Source organism: Pithys albifrons, chromosome 7 (assembly GCF_047495875.1).
Source record: "Pithys albifrons albifrons isolate INPA30051 chromosome 7, PitAlb_v1, whole genome shotgun sequence".
Classification (NCBI taxonomy): Eukaryota; Metazoa; Chordata; class Aves; order Passeriformes; family Thamnophilidae; genus Pithys; species Pithys albifrons.
The window spans coordinates 50366911-50382814 of NC_092464.1; positions in this window are offsets into that span (position 1 = coordinate 50366911).

Consider the following 15904-nt stretch of genomic DNA (forward strand, 5'->3'; position numbering starts at 1 on the left):
TTGAAGAAATCTGAGTTAGGCACAACTAGGGAATGAACCTGAGAAATCATTAAACTGTTGTTACTGTAACAGAAATAGAAACAAAGGGAAATGGGTAACACAGTGATTCAGATAAGACATGTATTAGAGGAGAGTTGAAAGCAGCTATTCTTCATATAATCATACTGAGAAACACACACATGCTGGTTATCAGGTAGCTCTGTTTTTTGGGGGGTTGTCTTGTTATCTTATGGGTGACGAGATGCTTAGAAAAACATTTCCCTCTATGTTGTCAAACTGCCATCAAACACCACCACTCACTGGCCAAACTGTACTACTGAGTTATATCTTTTACTGAAAATACAAGTTTCCACTGTGGATATATTGCGCTATCTCCTGATAGTGCTTATCATCGGTAACACCACATGATTTTATTCCACACCCCAAGAGAGGTGAGGATCCCACTGCAGTAGACACTGTGTAAATGCTATAAGCATGTACTGTAATCTATATTCATAAAAATAATTTCTATATAAATTTCAAGAATTCCTAGCATTGCAAGGAGCATTGTTTTATAGTTCATTTGCAGTTTTAACATGTTTTAATAGCAAGATACATTAATTTTGTGAACAGAGAGATCAATTGTCCTTGTTTTTTGCAATCAGCATTTTGGTGAACTTTTGTGAAGCCACAGGTACAAGCCACATACTTGCCCATTTAAGACTCCAAGAGCTTGCCCACATGAACTTTTGTAAAGCCTTCGGTTCTTTAATACCTTGATTACATGTAAAGAGAACACACATTTCTTTTAATTTAGTGAGCAAATAAGCATTTTGGCAAAAGGTTTTACAGAAGGAACATACAACCAAGGAGAATCATTGGACTGAAACACCCAGCAAACACCAACCCACAAATTAGTGAAATACAACCCATCAGTTTTAAATTACCCACTGGAGGCCTGGCCCTCTCCAATGGCACACATACAGAGGTGGGTTGATTGGATCCAATTAATAACCCAGTGAGATACAGATCCAGTCCCTCACAACTTCCTACCCCCAAACTAACCATGGGATCAGATGATGCCTGCAAAACTGCAGATACAGAATCATAGAACCATTTAGGTTGAAAAAAAACCTTCAAGATCATGGAGTCCAACTGTATTTATGCAGCTATGGACCATTTAACTTCATAGCAGCATTATGCAGTTAAAAAGAACTTACAGGAAAAACACTATAATATTTTTATACTAGATCCAGTATAGATGTGGATCTCCCACACTCGAAAGAGGCCAGCTAGATAAGTTACTTTCTGTGGTATTTCCAGAAGGCCAATATATGTTGGCCAGGATAGAAACACAATTGTAAACTGGACTATGGAGAGACTGGGTCCTGCATAATAACACATTCAGCAAAGATGGGCTTGAGTTTCATCCAAAGCACCTGAAAGATGATGGGAAAACTTTGATTAGGTCCAGCAACAAGGATAGCAAGGGGCAGATCTTGTTTATAAATGCCACTAAGACTGTTATTGGAGGCAACAGGAAAGGATGTGAAATATTCCTTCTAAGTCTGAAAACACTGCTTGGCAATCACTGTTCAAGAATTAAGGCTTGGCAAAGCAACACTATCCCTATTTCTCCTTGGTTTACACCAAGGACTGAAAGGGGAGTTGAAGGAGACGGATTGCTTTGCCTGCTAATCAATGCAAAGGCATTTTTCTGTTCCTGCATCTCATAATTTTTATTTCATCTAGTTTGGATGTTTTCTTAAGGTTGCCAGATGTCCCAGTTTCACTGGGACAATCCTGGTTTTTGAAGGTATGTTCCATCTGCTCTTGAAAATATTTCTGTTCACTGCTGTCTTATGGACTGTGTGATTTTAGAGCAGCCAGCCAGCAAAGGACTGCAGGAGAAAGGCGGATAAATTATTATAAAATTATGAAAAGCTGCACATAATCTCCCAATACTGAAAATTAATTCTATAGGGATAGTTTTACACAAAATGTAAATGGTCACCGTGACACACAGGAAATTATGATTTCCCACTGCAGTCCCATCACTGCTTGGAGATTGCCCCTTAATATGTATGCCTTCCAAACTGGAACCCAAACATCTGCCCTTTCAGAGGTGCCTGAGCTCCAGTCACAGAGGGACATTTGAACTTTTGGATGGTGCAGCCAGGAGAAGACATCCTCTAAAACCAGTGTGGAAGGAGGACATTGCAAGAAAACCTCAAACCAAGAGCCAGACTTGGATGCAGCAGCAGTGCAGATAAGGGCACTGAGACTTTCTGCATGAAGGAAAATGCCCCAAGGCAAGGAGGCTACAGGTAAATTAGCCCAGAGTATCTAGAGAAAGTGGAAGCTCACCCTTACTCTCTCAGCTCTAGGTCTATTTCACAGCTGCTAGCTTCCATTAATATATCAATTATAAAGTATATGTCACAACAGCTCCAGCTACTGGATTCAGACTAATCTTTAAGAATCAAAGCTGTTCATTAAATGAGTGTGCAAAACACTTGACAACATCTACACAGGTTGTGCTGAAAGTAGATGCACAAAAGTTCTCAAAGTCAAGAAGCATCACTGCTTGAAATTTCTTCCCCGGAGTGTGGGGAATTAAAGTTGGGGAAAAAAATACATAGTTTTCACTCATCCACCAATACAAACAAATATTTGAGCACTTTGGGAATTAGGAATACGATAAATATATTTCAGCTAGTACATATAAAGTACTGTTAGTATATTTATGAACTAAAGTTCAAAGCTTGTGAATAACACCATACAAGAGTACAATATTTCTGATGGGAGAGAGGATTTACGTAGCGATAGAGTTCAAAGCAAGGAAGAGTAGAATGCCAAAAATAGAAACCACCAATGTGCTTGCGTGAAATCTAGAAGGAAGATTATATCCATGAAACTCAGGTGTCTAGGACAGGATTCATTTGTCCAAATGACTGACATCAAAGCGAGCCAGGCTCACTAAACACACCAGACAGCTGGAGTAAGATGGGATGCATGCCACTTCTGTTTTTAAAGAGTTCAGAAACCCACTGTAGCTGCCAAATACTTATTGACTGTAACAAAACAGGATACTAAGTACTAGCAGCATATTTACCTTAGAGCACAACAGAATCATAAGGGATTAATACTGTCTGGAACCAATAATTTCCCCTTATTTGATACAGAAACCATTCTGAAGGACTGCAGTACAAAATGAGGGTATGATTCTTTGATTTTTTTCTGAGATAAAAAACTAGCAGAAGAACAACATTATTTTTTCCCTCTGCATTTCTAATCTATGGAAGAAAACTCTAGAACTGCTCATCCTTCCTTTCCAGCTCTGTCTACAGCAGTCAGTTGTCTCACCAGTCAATACCGTACTTCTGCTTTCTCTTCCTCAGGATAAATGTCTTGCCTCCAAAGATGAGCTCGCTGGAGGAGACAAGTTCTTTTTTTCTTGCATTGCAAGATCCAACTTACAAGCAGGTGCTTTAATAACTATCCCCATGCTGCTAGAAGGCTCCTCTAAACACAACCCACAACACCTCCACTGTTCTGGCACTGTAGTGGCCTGTCCTGGCCTGGTCTGAGCTTGTTCATGGCTGGAGCAAGTATCTCAGTAAGTCATATAGCAATTCCAGAAGCAGCAGTATTGTCTCTAAAAGTGAGATTAGTCACTGATGTACAGAGCTGAGGCATTTATTTCAGATTTGCACAAAGATAGGTGCTAGGTGGTTAATTTACAAAGTTGGCATGCTGATTCTCAAAACTTTACATTATGTATACATTTTAGCAAACAAAGGAATCATGGTGCATGGGCTACAGAGTACCTGGTTCTCTTGTCTATTAGTATTCTACCTTCTTGCTCCTCATTCTAGTTAGTCTACATACTGAGTCTTTTCTTTTGGGTCAGTGGGTTTCTTGAGTCGGTAGTAGCAATCTCACTCTTCTGGAGTTGCCTTTTACCTAGCTGGGACTGATTTCAGCACACTTATTGAGTTGGCTTTGTTACTTATTTCTTATCTCTGCCAGATGTCTTTGAGGTCTGTCCACTGTCAGCAGCACATCCTTCTTCCCAAACTCTGCTGTAAACCCCTAGGCCTAAACAAACTAATCCAAATAATACATCATACCCCTCCCTTTGAGGCCTGTTTTTCAATTCACTGATAAGTCAAGACCCTGTTTCACAACACCCTTCACTTTCTTTGTAACTCTCTGGGTGTATTATTAAATGTCTCTGACTCTTGAGATATTAGCAGTGCCACCATTTATTCAGAAAATTTACAGAAACTCTTTAAGGCTGCTACATCCTGTTTTCACTAAGGATGCCAGTAGTTTGTTTTGGTATTTGTTCTGTGTTTAAAGGATGCTAAAGTAAGTTTTAAAGAAGCACAGATACAATTATAGGTACATGGAGTAGAGCAGCACAATTAAAGCTTCTTTTAATTTTTCACTTGTCTCCACATGGTTATTTTGTTGCTCTCATCAAAGATACAAAAGGCACTTTCATTCAATGGACAATGTCAAGTGTCACTCCTAAGTGGTTAAATTACCTGAAAATAAAAGCCCTACATCTGGTGGTTGTATAAAGGTGCTCTGTTTTTGGTGTCCCTCAGACCTCTCTTACCCCACCTATGGGAAATATGTATTTTTGTTCTAACATGTGCCTGCTGAAGAGGTAAGAATGTATAAATCTTGTAGTCTGGGTATACTGAATTGTCACTTCCATGATACACACAGTGTATGTGGTGTTGACCACAAAGGCTGTCTGCATACAAGTGATGTATCTGATATCCCCCAGTTTCAGTCCAGGAAACGTGCTAGACTCACTTTTGTTATGAAATGCAGTTCCCACAGTTTGGTGCCTGGGAACTATGACTCACATCAGTTCAGCACTTCACTGCAACGTTAGCCATGAAATTTAAATGCCAAAGGAAAGACATTTTTTTGGATCGGAACTTTTGTCTTTGCTTAGTCCAATCTGGAGGCAGAGAGATCAAGTGAAGTGAGAATGCTCATTAATTCCAGAGACCAAAGAGGTAGATCTCTAAACTACAGGCAACTCAAAAAAAAACCCCAGTGCATCACTAAAGTATTTATGTTCTAGGAGTGGGTTATAAAGCAACCTAGATAGATCCAAAGACAATTCTGCCTCCAGGATGAATTAATTCAGAAAAGGGACAACAACACTGTTAAATAAGAAATGACACAAACTTTTTATTTTAAATGTGAAGCAAATGAGATCACATACCTTTGGGAAAGTAGAAAGCAATCAAAAATAATCTTTCACATTTCTTACCCTAATTTTGTCTAATGGTGATCAAGAAAACAGTCCTGACTGTGACAGACTAAAGCATCAAAAACATTGTGAAATGCCTTTATTAAATATGTAAAGCTATTCTAAAGACATATTTAAGTGCTTTGTTGTGTTTGATTTCTTTTATTTCTCTGACAAGATGAAAAAGAATAAAGAAAGAGAGAATGAAGAGTTGCTTTAAATCCTGCATTGCACATTCAGTCCTACAGAAGCCTCACAGCAAATAGTTTGGGCAGACCTAAGTGCCAGGTCTGGCTGCTGGTGGTCACATGTGCAGCAACCCAGACAGACAGAGCAAAGGGAGATAAAGTGACCCTAGTCTGGAGATCCTCCTTTCAACACCCAAATAATTCAGTGGATCAGGATATGGGCAAAAAGGCAAAGCAGACACTCTCCTTCTCTCTAAAAAATGCTAATAAATGGTCATATTAGTGACCTCACAAACGTTCCACTCTCAGGGAAGCAGAGGAGTCCACTGAAAGGTTTCTCTCAGGCTGCCTGCCTCAATCAACCTTTCTGTTTGGCTCCTGTGCTCTGGCATTGTCCCACATGGCTTTGAGACACTTCCACTGCTCAACCTCCACCATTTACTTCTGTTATGGAGAAAATAAAATGTTTAATCACTCACAACATTTTCTCCTTTTTTCAAAACTCCCTCAGCTGGGACTCTGAGAACAGAAGACACCTGGTAACTGCCCCCAAACATTTGCTGGGAAGGTGCTAGTCTAGATCTACTGAGTTGGTATCCTGCTTGGTTATCCAGTATGTCCCTGCTCATCAAGGGTTATGTCTACATGCAAGGAAATTTTGTGTCTCAGCAGAATGATACTGTTTTGTCTCACAGATGAGACTACATACTAGATTATTCAGAATTGTTTTAATCTGTATTTAAAGTGATTGCACAGCAGTTACATGCCTGCTATGTGCCTCACTAGCAGACAGAATACTTCCTAGTCCTAAATCTAAAACAAATCCGTATTTTAATTCAAAATACCTGCATGCATAGGTAGACTCACTGGTACCTATTTGCTTGAGAAATCAGACGAGAAGTTTTTATCCAAAAGTTAGACTACCTACTGGAAGGGTATGTGGATTGTTTACAAACCTTGGCCAGTTGCACTTATTTCTGCAGTAGTTTTAATATATATCACCTTCATTATAACCCTCCCAACCTACAACAGATGTAGCTTTATGCACTATATTCCTCTTAGGCAGGTGGACAACAAAGTCTCAGAGATGATAAATTACCTACTTCAGACCACCTGAGAAGTCTGGAGCAAGGCAAGACTTTGCACATTATCTTTCTCGGGCCTTTCATCTTCCTGTTTTCAGAGGACCAGAAATAAAAGCTATACAAGAGCAAATTGCCCAGAGCTGACCATCCCAAACACAAATATTTGCATAAATAGTTTTGCCTAACAGATTCCTATTCTGGCAGGGTATTTCACCCTTTCAGCTCCTCTCTGCTTCAGGTTAAGAATACTTAGCATTGCTGAAAATTTGGGGCCTTTCTGTCTGCAAAACAGATTTTACATGTGCCCATTGCCAGGTGCTGCTGACAGTAGGGGAGCCCCCTCTCCACTGCTGTGGAAAGATGAGGCTGTGCATACTTTGGTGTTACACATGTAAACCACAAGTGGAATTCTCCAATGCAAATGAAACCATTTTAACTTCTGCCTATGAATTTGCTGGAGATTTGAAAAATCAAACAAACTCATTAAGGAAATGGAATGATCTTTAAAAAGTGAATCAACTCAGGTGTGGTTTCCTGCAATTTAAGGGAGAAAGGTAACAACAGAATTCTCTAAACTAATCATGACTTGAAAGTAAAGAAAATGAGAGAAAAATAGAATAGTTACTCACTCTCATAAGAAGAAACACAGGAACAGTGACAGATAAGTAATGTGTCACTTCAGGGACAGAAGGATTATGTTTCTCTGCTTCTACGTAATTGTCTCTACCTGGACAGATTTCCAACTGTGTCATCCACATTAAGGAAAGCATTACTAGATGAATTGCTGTAGTCTACAAGGTAGGCAGTGACACTACTCTGTAAACATATTCAGTGTGGAGTGTGACATTTAAATCAGAGAATGAAGAACCTGTAAGAAGGCAGCAAATCTCTTCAGCTATTTGGAAGTACTAGTTTTCCCCATATATCATCCCATCACATTCTTCCTAATAGACAGTCCTTTAAATATGCATACCTTTGTAACAGGATTAAGAAAGGACTAATTCCTTGCAACTGTTTTTTTTTAGTGAATGGAATGGTCCAAGACAACTGTAGCATGGTTCCTGAAACCTGGGGTATCAAGGCACTTCAGACCAAAGATGCTTCAGTTGAATTTTTAAAATTCAACCTACACTTCTCCTGCTTTCCTAAATTGTCCTAAATATTATTTGTATTTTTATATCATTAAAAAATACAGTTTTGCAAAATCAAGGCAATTTTATAACAGCATGTTTGACTTTTCTTATTTTTCTGTCCCGCTTTTAGAGCTCAGAAAAATCCAGCCAAACTTTCCATTTTCATTCCAGTCTAAAAGCAACTGCTTATAAAAAGGCATTTTCAAAGAAGAGGTTTCTGTAACCCTTTACACTGATATGAGATTGTTGCATTACACACAGCCTGGACCTCAAATTTTTAACTCATAAAAAGTTTCAGTGCTGACAACAGAGGTCAGACCCACTGACAAAGGGAGCAGTTTGTGTGACACTAACAGGCCATGGGACTAGCAAAGTAATTCTCATTTTTTGAGAGTGACAGTATCATTTTTTAGTACCTATTAATTCAACTTTTGCAGGCAAAGCAGAATACACTGACAAAAGTTACAATTCTGTTAGCATAAAATACTGTCAAATACCCCTCAGATAGCTACGTGTGCCATGTATCACTCCTTGCCATACCTATCCATGCTGGCTACACCTCTCTAATAAAAAGAGCTGACACTGAAGAAATCATTAACATTCACTGACATTATCAGGCAATTTTTCCTGCTGAGAGATAACTAGCTAGAGACAGCAATGCTTGCAAAGGAACAGACAATGAGGATTAGGCATTATCTGTCCACCTGCAAGCAGCTTTCCCTGAAACAGGTGAGGATGCAAACACATACTTTGAAGTCACCATCCTGTGGAGAGGACAGTGCTGCTGCCAATTCAAGCTGCTGCATGTTTTTGAAGAGAAAATAAGATATGGTCCCAAATAAGACCAATTGCTAGCTGAAGTAATCTAGCTACAAACACCACACACCTGTTTACTCCCTTGAAACCTCTGCAAGTCAGGGTGCAGCTTAAGCTCAGTGACCTTGCTAGCTAAGTCTCACATATAAACATGAGTGCAACATCAGTGGTCCAGAAAGTCCTTCAATTCAAATGGACCAATTTAAATTTTATCACAGCCATAAGTTAGAAGCACCATTTGATTTAATCAAGATAATTTTCAGAGTACAAATGCACAGCCAGGGTTCAGTAATACTGCTTTGAAACACGCTGTGTAGGAGATAGAGAATCCCCCAAAACATTTTGCTGACACTAGCCAATGCCTCAGGTGTTGCATTTTTCTTTTTGTAAGAATTTTTCTTCCTAATAGTTGCAATTGTTTTTCTATGGTTTTCCAAGAAAGAAGAGGGCCCAAGTCAATGCTTGGAATCATGGAGCCTGGTTTCAGGACTTATATAAATGAGTAGCAGTGATACTGACAGAGTTGCATCTGGTTTTCTCAGTTATGATGCTGACAAGTAACCTTAGGTTTGAAAGCCATTTCCTCATTCTTCTTATAGTCACAATGAAATTTATATTCTGGAGTCATTTCCCTTTCCTTTTTGCACAGCCATTAATACATTTTTTTTTGTTTCATAGCTGCCAAGTCTTGCACAGCTCCATGTGTGAATTTATGCAAATTTCAGAATGCGCTAATTCACATATTTGCAAATTGGCAAGTGATTGGCAAACATGCAAATGAGCTCATTTAGTCATTTTCCTCTTCCTTAAACTTTGGTTTGGGATCAGTGCACCTTTCCCCAAGTAATGGCAATGAGGGGAATGTAATGCAACCTGGCATGTCTTGTAGTGGTTTGGCTTAGTGTAGCCATGTGTCCTGAGTAGGGGAGAAAGTTAAAAACCAGCACAGGCTGCTAAGGCACTAAGACCTCCAGATGGGATAGGAAGGCATCGGGGGAGTACTCAAAACAGCTACAGATGTATCAGCACTAAATCGGTGTGGATGTGGCCATCAGCTGAGACGTCTGATGGTGTGAGCCAGTGCTGCCTGTGAGGGGAGCTAAAGAGCTGCTTCCACCTCAGGGGACAGCAGTTTGGAGCATAGTTATTGACCTCGGGAGAGGGAAAGATGGTCCAGCAGGGGAAGGCTGTGGATCAGGAGGTATGGTGAAAAAAGTCTTCTAGTAGAGCCAAAGATTCTGCTGTAAAATGGGCCAGCAGGACATGGAGCAGAAATGAATATATCTTAATGCCCACGTTCCCACTGTCCAGTGTTGCTATCCCACTTAAAACTGTGTAGCTTCTTTGGGATCCATCTCACAAGATCTCCTGGCAGCAGCTCCTGCAGTACCTGCAAATTGCTGCTCGCAGTGAGGGTATGACAGAGCTGCCACGTAGGGGCAAGCCATGCAGGATGTACAGTGGTAGGCAACTCTCTTCATTTTCCCTCTTAGCAAGAGCAACTTACTGCTTTTGCATGAAGGGTTATGGCTCATGAAGAAACTGCTGCCCTCCAGTTTTCCCACTGGTCACAGCACAGCAAAGTTGCGTAGGAAGTGTGTGCTGCTGAGCTCTGTTACACTTCCAGGGTTTAGGGCAACCTCTCATCTTCTCCCTTTATTTACCTAAGCCAGGATGTGTTTGAAGCCCTGTAACACTGCTAAATCCTACTTTAGGAATTAAGAAGTTCCCAATTACTGCTTATTTGAGCCAGCACCAGTTGTGTTGCTTTTCTTTAAAGGCAGCATGTTTGTAGCAAGCTACATCACCTCTAAAAAGGAGAGATGCCTTGTAATTTTGGATGCCAAAATTAGCAGACAGTAGACTCAAAATGTTAAACAAACCAGGAGTGAGAATCTAAACACACACACACAAAAAGGCCAGAGAATACATATGATGTATCTTTAAGTTATCTAGGGCAGCTTGCCCCAGATTAGCTTAATTAACTCCATTACCTTGTTTCACATGGAAATATTGTAGGTACAATATTCTTTCTGTGGCACTCAGGGAGTTAAATCCACACAATTTGCTTTTTGAAGCTTGGATTCTGCTGACTTTATTTCAAGAAATCAAAAGTATCTAATTTGCATTCACATTCACATTAGTGGTCCATATGTTAGCCCTGTTTAAAAGCTATATGCTGCATTCATTATGAAATACTTATGAATACAACTTTATCCTTTTACTTTGAAATTATTATGATAATATTGCAACTCTTCTATTTAGGCCATTCTCAAATAGAAGGGGTTTTGTGTGATTTCATTCTTTTTCAAAGTCTTCCAACGGAAGGGCTTTTAAATTTTTGTTTACAGTGTTATGGGAACTTGCAAATTGGCAAAATAACTCTACGATCATTTAATGTGAACATGTATTATTCCTCATACCTAAAGCTTCATTAAAATATCAGGATTTCAATCTGTCTATGTGTAAGATTTCAGACTGCACATCATGAATGCCCTCTAGAGTTCATCATGCTATTCACTTAACTGAGTCAGCCTCTCACAATAATAAAATTAAGGAGCATTATATTATTGTTCTTCTTTTCTTTTTCATTGTAAAGCACAGAGCAAGGCATGTGCTACTCAGGGAGTTCATAGTCCAAATAAAACAAAAATAAATTCACAGACTTAAAAAACAATGAGCTACTGTCAGATGAAATATCCTGTCCATGGTCACATAAAGACAAACACAAGAATTAAACAAGGTCTTTCAGGATGTCCTCCTCAGCCTGGGATGGAAGACTGTCTACCATGTACTATTACTTACCTCATGAGGTCATCACTTTTTCAGTACTTGCTATCGTGCAGGCATTAAAGCCAGCACCAAAGTATTACTTCCAGAATAATGACTATCACAGCTTGTTTTATTTGCTGGCCTAAATAGTCAACATCTAATGTTCATAGTTTGACAAACAAATCCTATTTCTTCCCACAGAAAACACTGATAGGCGATTTCCCCTCAGAGGCTTATTTTTATACCCCTGAATACTCAAAAGATAAACTCCTTTCTTACCTGCATGTTCACTGGCTTCTGACATTTGGAAAATCCTTTCCCACTTTTCCCAGAGAGCCTTTGGAAGAACCCTGGACATCTTAGGTTGAAGGGTTATGAGGTTTCTGCTATGAAATGAACCTCACAAAAGGGTATCTGCTGAGTATGAGACAAATAACCAGAGGTAAATACCTCAAAAGAAAGGCAAAACAAAACAGCAACAAATCCCCAACCAACTAACCAACCAACGAAACAAAACAAAAAGCCCCAAACAAACAAAAGAACAAAAATGCCAAAACTCCATTAAAAATCCAGTAATCATAAAAATAATCATATCTTTCATTGGTCTTAAATGTTTACATGAATTCTGTTTAAGTGAGGGTTTATTGGATGGGTGAAAGAGAAGCAGAAGGTTTATTAAACTAATCGTTTGTGAGGTGAGGAGTTTTAAAAATATTAGGTTTCCTGTTTGGAGATATCCCAACCTGACTTCATTAACAAACTTACATGGTGCTCCTGAGAATGAATTGCTGTTAATGGTCAAAGAGTTCATTTACAATTAATCCCAAGAGTAAGAATAACATGTTTCACAACAAGGGTTGCATACTGGAGGAGCAGAAATATAAGCCATCAGGTTATAATGGTAGCACTATCAAATTAGAAATTTGTGGAGAATCAGATAGAATATTCTGAGCTGGAAGGAATCCACAAGGATAATTTGAGTCCAGCTCTTAAGTGAATGGCCTCTATGAGGCTCAAGCCCACAACCTTGGCACTATTAGCACTATGCTCTAGCCAACTGAACTAATCTCAGGGTCATTGAAAGAGTAAGCTTCAAATCCCACCTGATTATGAAGAAATTTGAGAAAAAACTCTGAGTATCCTATTCTTATCATATGAAGGAGAGGGCAGAGGAGGTCAGGGTATGGGAAAATTTGGACCTGAAATATAAAATCAAGCATGAGACCTATTACAAAATAACCACAGAGCATTTCTGATCATTTGTGGGCATATCTCTGTCACATAACTATTTGAAATAAATGGGGAATACTGCCTTTTATCAGTGGAATACTTCTCTGCATTTTTTTTCAAATAGAGCTCTTTAAAACCCCTGAGTAGTATAATAACACATGATAAATTACAGCTCACTTGCTAGGGGTCTCTAAGTAAGGTAATCACAAATAAGGATCCTCAACTCATATGTGAGTATTTCAACAGTTCTTTCTATGGTAATAGTTTAGCAAATCATGCCAAGCTTCAAGTCAAATCAAAAAATCTTGGAAAAACTCAATGTGGCTAATAAACATACTGACATTTTCTTAAGTGCAAGACCACTTAGGTCAGTACTCAGTATTGCTAAACAATATATTGAATGCTCCCCTCCTCAAGAAGCCCAAGAGTTTAGAGAGCATAGGCAGAAAGCCTAAACTTTAGTGTTAAAATCAAACAAGCTTATTGAGTCAAACACTATTAAGCCTAAATTAATTACAAAAGAGCAATATGCCAGGAAATAAGAACAAAACTCTTCACTGATGTGTTATAAAATTACCCTGTCTGTAAAGATTTACCCAACTCAATACCTCTTTGGCTTACAGCTACACTATCTATACCAGCTGTGATTGCTCTTGAGAGTCAGTCCCCAAGGTGAACAAGCATTGTTTGAATAGCACAAATGAAAAGGCACAGATGCACCATGTCCAAGATGCTTCTCACTGTGCTGACTCACTGACCAAAGTACAGCTCTGAAAATCCTGGAATAATCTATCCATAAAAGTGCGGGGGCCAACCCTCAGTTCTCGTGAGTCACAAAATAGGACAACGACTGCAGCTGAAGAGAGCAGAACAACACTGATTCAGTTGTGGTTCTGCATCCACTGATGCAGTTTTCTGGACAAGCGTAAGTGAAATATCTTAACAAAATCAGTATGGCTGAATACTCACTATGATTGGGGTCATGCTGCTCTCACAGCATGTGCTTGCAACTCCTGTATGAAGTGAGAAATTAAATAAAAAAATGAAACCTTAATATTTGGTGGGAGGGTGGGAGTGGAAACAGAAAGACAAAAGCTTCTTCTCTCCACCCTACACATTCATTGGCTATATGTAGGTGTCTTAGACAGAGGCTGTGTCGATGTACAAAGAGAAAAAAAAGAATAAGTTAGAGGAACAACTCAGGGTAAAAGAAAGTAATTCAGAGGGAGGTATACTGGAGGGAAGGGGAAGAGTAAGGAGGAAAAAAGACAAGCATATGGAAATAAGTATGTAAATTCATCTTCACCAACACTGAAGCTGTGCCCAGACCAAACTTCCAGTGTTTCATTTGTTTGGCAACTGGATTATCTCAGCTACAGACATCAAGCCAGCACACGTCATAAAAATCTGAAAATAACTTTCAACAAAATTTTTACTTAGCCAATAACTTTCTTCAAAATGTATTTAGCCTTCCATAAGCCTTGAAAAATTCATGGAATTATTTTAATTCTCTGTGCCCCTGTGAGCACATACTGCTTTACTCCTTTGAAGTATAGATCTAATGTTGGTTTTCTCTCTCTCCAACCCCACCCTCCACCCCACCCCCAGTACTTTCAGTTTAGAAGAAACGAAAAAGAATAAGTTACTGGATAAAATGTTATTGGCATGAAAATAAGGTGAATATTCCAAATTTGGACTGTCTCAAAGAAATTCCTGGCTGGGTGTTTAGATTTATTTGCCATTTTAAACCACTAAATTGGGATCACAGTTCTTAGGATCTGACTGTATGGTGGCAAAGTGTTTGGGATAGTACAGACTTTTCTGTGGTAGATTGAGTATCCCCTTGACCTCAACAAGTCTGATTTTTTTTACTGTGTAATTTCTGTATCACATACACTATCCTCTGCTGCCTGGAGATACATTTCACCAAAACAACACAAATACCTGCATCTGTCTTGGGAATAATGTAAACAGTACATATAAAGTGGAACCTTGTCCACTTACAGCCCTTAAGACAGGATTTTGCTACTTTCTCCCATACCTCCCTCAACAAATTTCAGAAGATAACAGCATTACCAACATTTATCCCCCATTATGTTCTCCTATCTTATGAATCAGGCTACATGATTCTCCACTGACCAATGAACACCTCAAATGAATCACTTTTGTTGGCAGGTCATAAATATGCAGTTTAGGAGCATTAATGATTTAAAAGGTCTGGTCCTGCTCCTGTTGCTAACAACTTATTCCCAATGAAATGGAGATCAAACTGCCTCTGAAAAGTTAGAATGTGTGGCAGAATCTGCATTTTCTGCTAGTAATATCTTGTAGTTTCATGCTGGTCTGAGGTCGCAAATATTCTCCTCCCCATTTCTTTTGTACTGGGTGTGGAGAGTGTGCAGAGTGCTGTGCTCTTGTTGGAAAGTATGCAACCATAAAGACAAAGTAAAATCTGGGCCATAGGGATTAAACGCTGTCTGTATATTATGGGAGAACTAGTTCCACATTTTAGTGGTTCCTTTCTCAATAGAGCAATGAGGGTTTAAAGAAAAAACACAAAATAATAATAATGACATGTATACATATGTACCACCACATGATATCAGAATTTACCTGAAGAAGTGCTTTAATTGAGAACTAAACCACACCCCCCAATAGGGTACTCGGCAGTATCAGAGCATAGGGAGCTCAAATAGAAAACAAACAAAGAGTCCCATGAGCTCTGAGAACTAATGATCCAGCATATAAGCACTTTCATATAAACACAGAGCACACCAAATATGGGACTGTACTTAAACTCTTTTTCCAGAAGTGGTTAAGTGCTGTGGTGTGTATACACATTTTCCACTGGAACTGTGCATCTTGTACAGGCTTCCTGATTATCTGGGATAATTCTTATGTCTCTGTTGGTAGCTTTTGAATCAGTTTAAGCTACTAAATCAAAGCAACCTTGTTACAAAGCTGTACTGTGGAACCAGTGAACCTGTCATCCGCTATGACAGGAATCAGGAAGAGAGGAAATTTTTCTGCTAGGATAAGAAAACTTATCTACTAGCTGGGTCAAACAAAGCCAAGCAACTTAGAACAGCCTTCAATGTGCACCAATTCTAGGGCTAAGGAAGTTCAAATTTAGCGTAAAATCAGCTTCACACCCTTGTCTTTCTTGAGCTTTAACTCTTTGAGACAGAGTGTGGATTCTGATGTCAATAGAGGTCTAATGTCAAAGTCTAAATTCTCTACAGTACTGGGTGCATCAGGTGAGTGGATTGATTTTCTGACTGAGCTGCAGTTGTAGTAAACTACGTTAAATGGAAAATATCCATTAGGAATCATCCACTAGTTGCAATATGTCCCAGGTTCTTCAATACCAAGACCCCTCCATCTATAGCACCTTTTCCATAGAAGGGCCTAGGAGATCTCTGA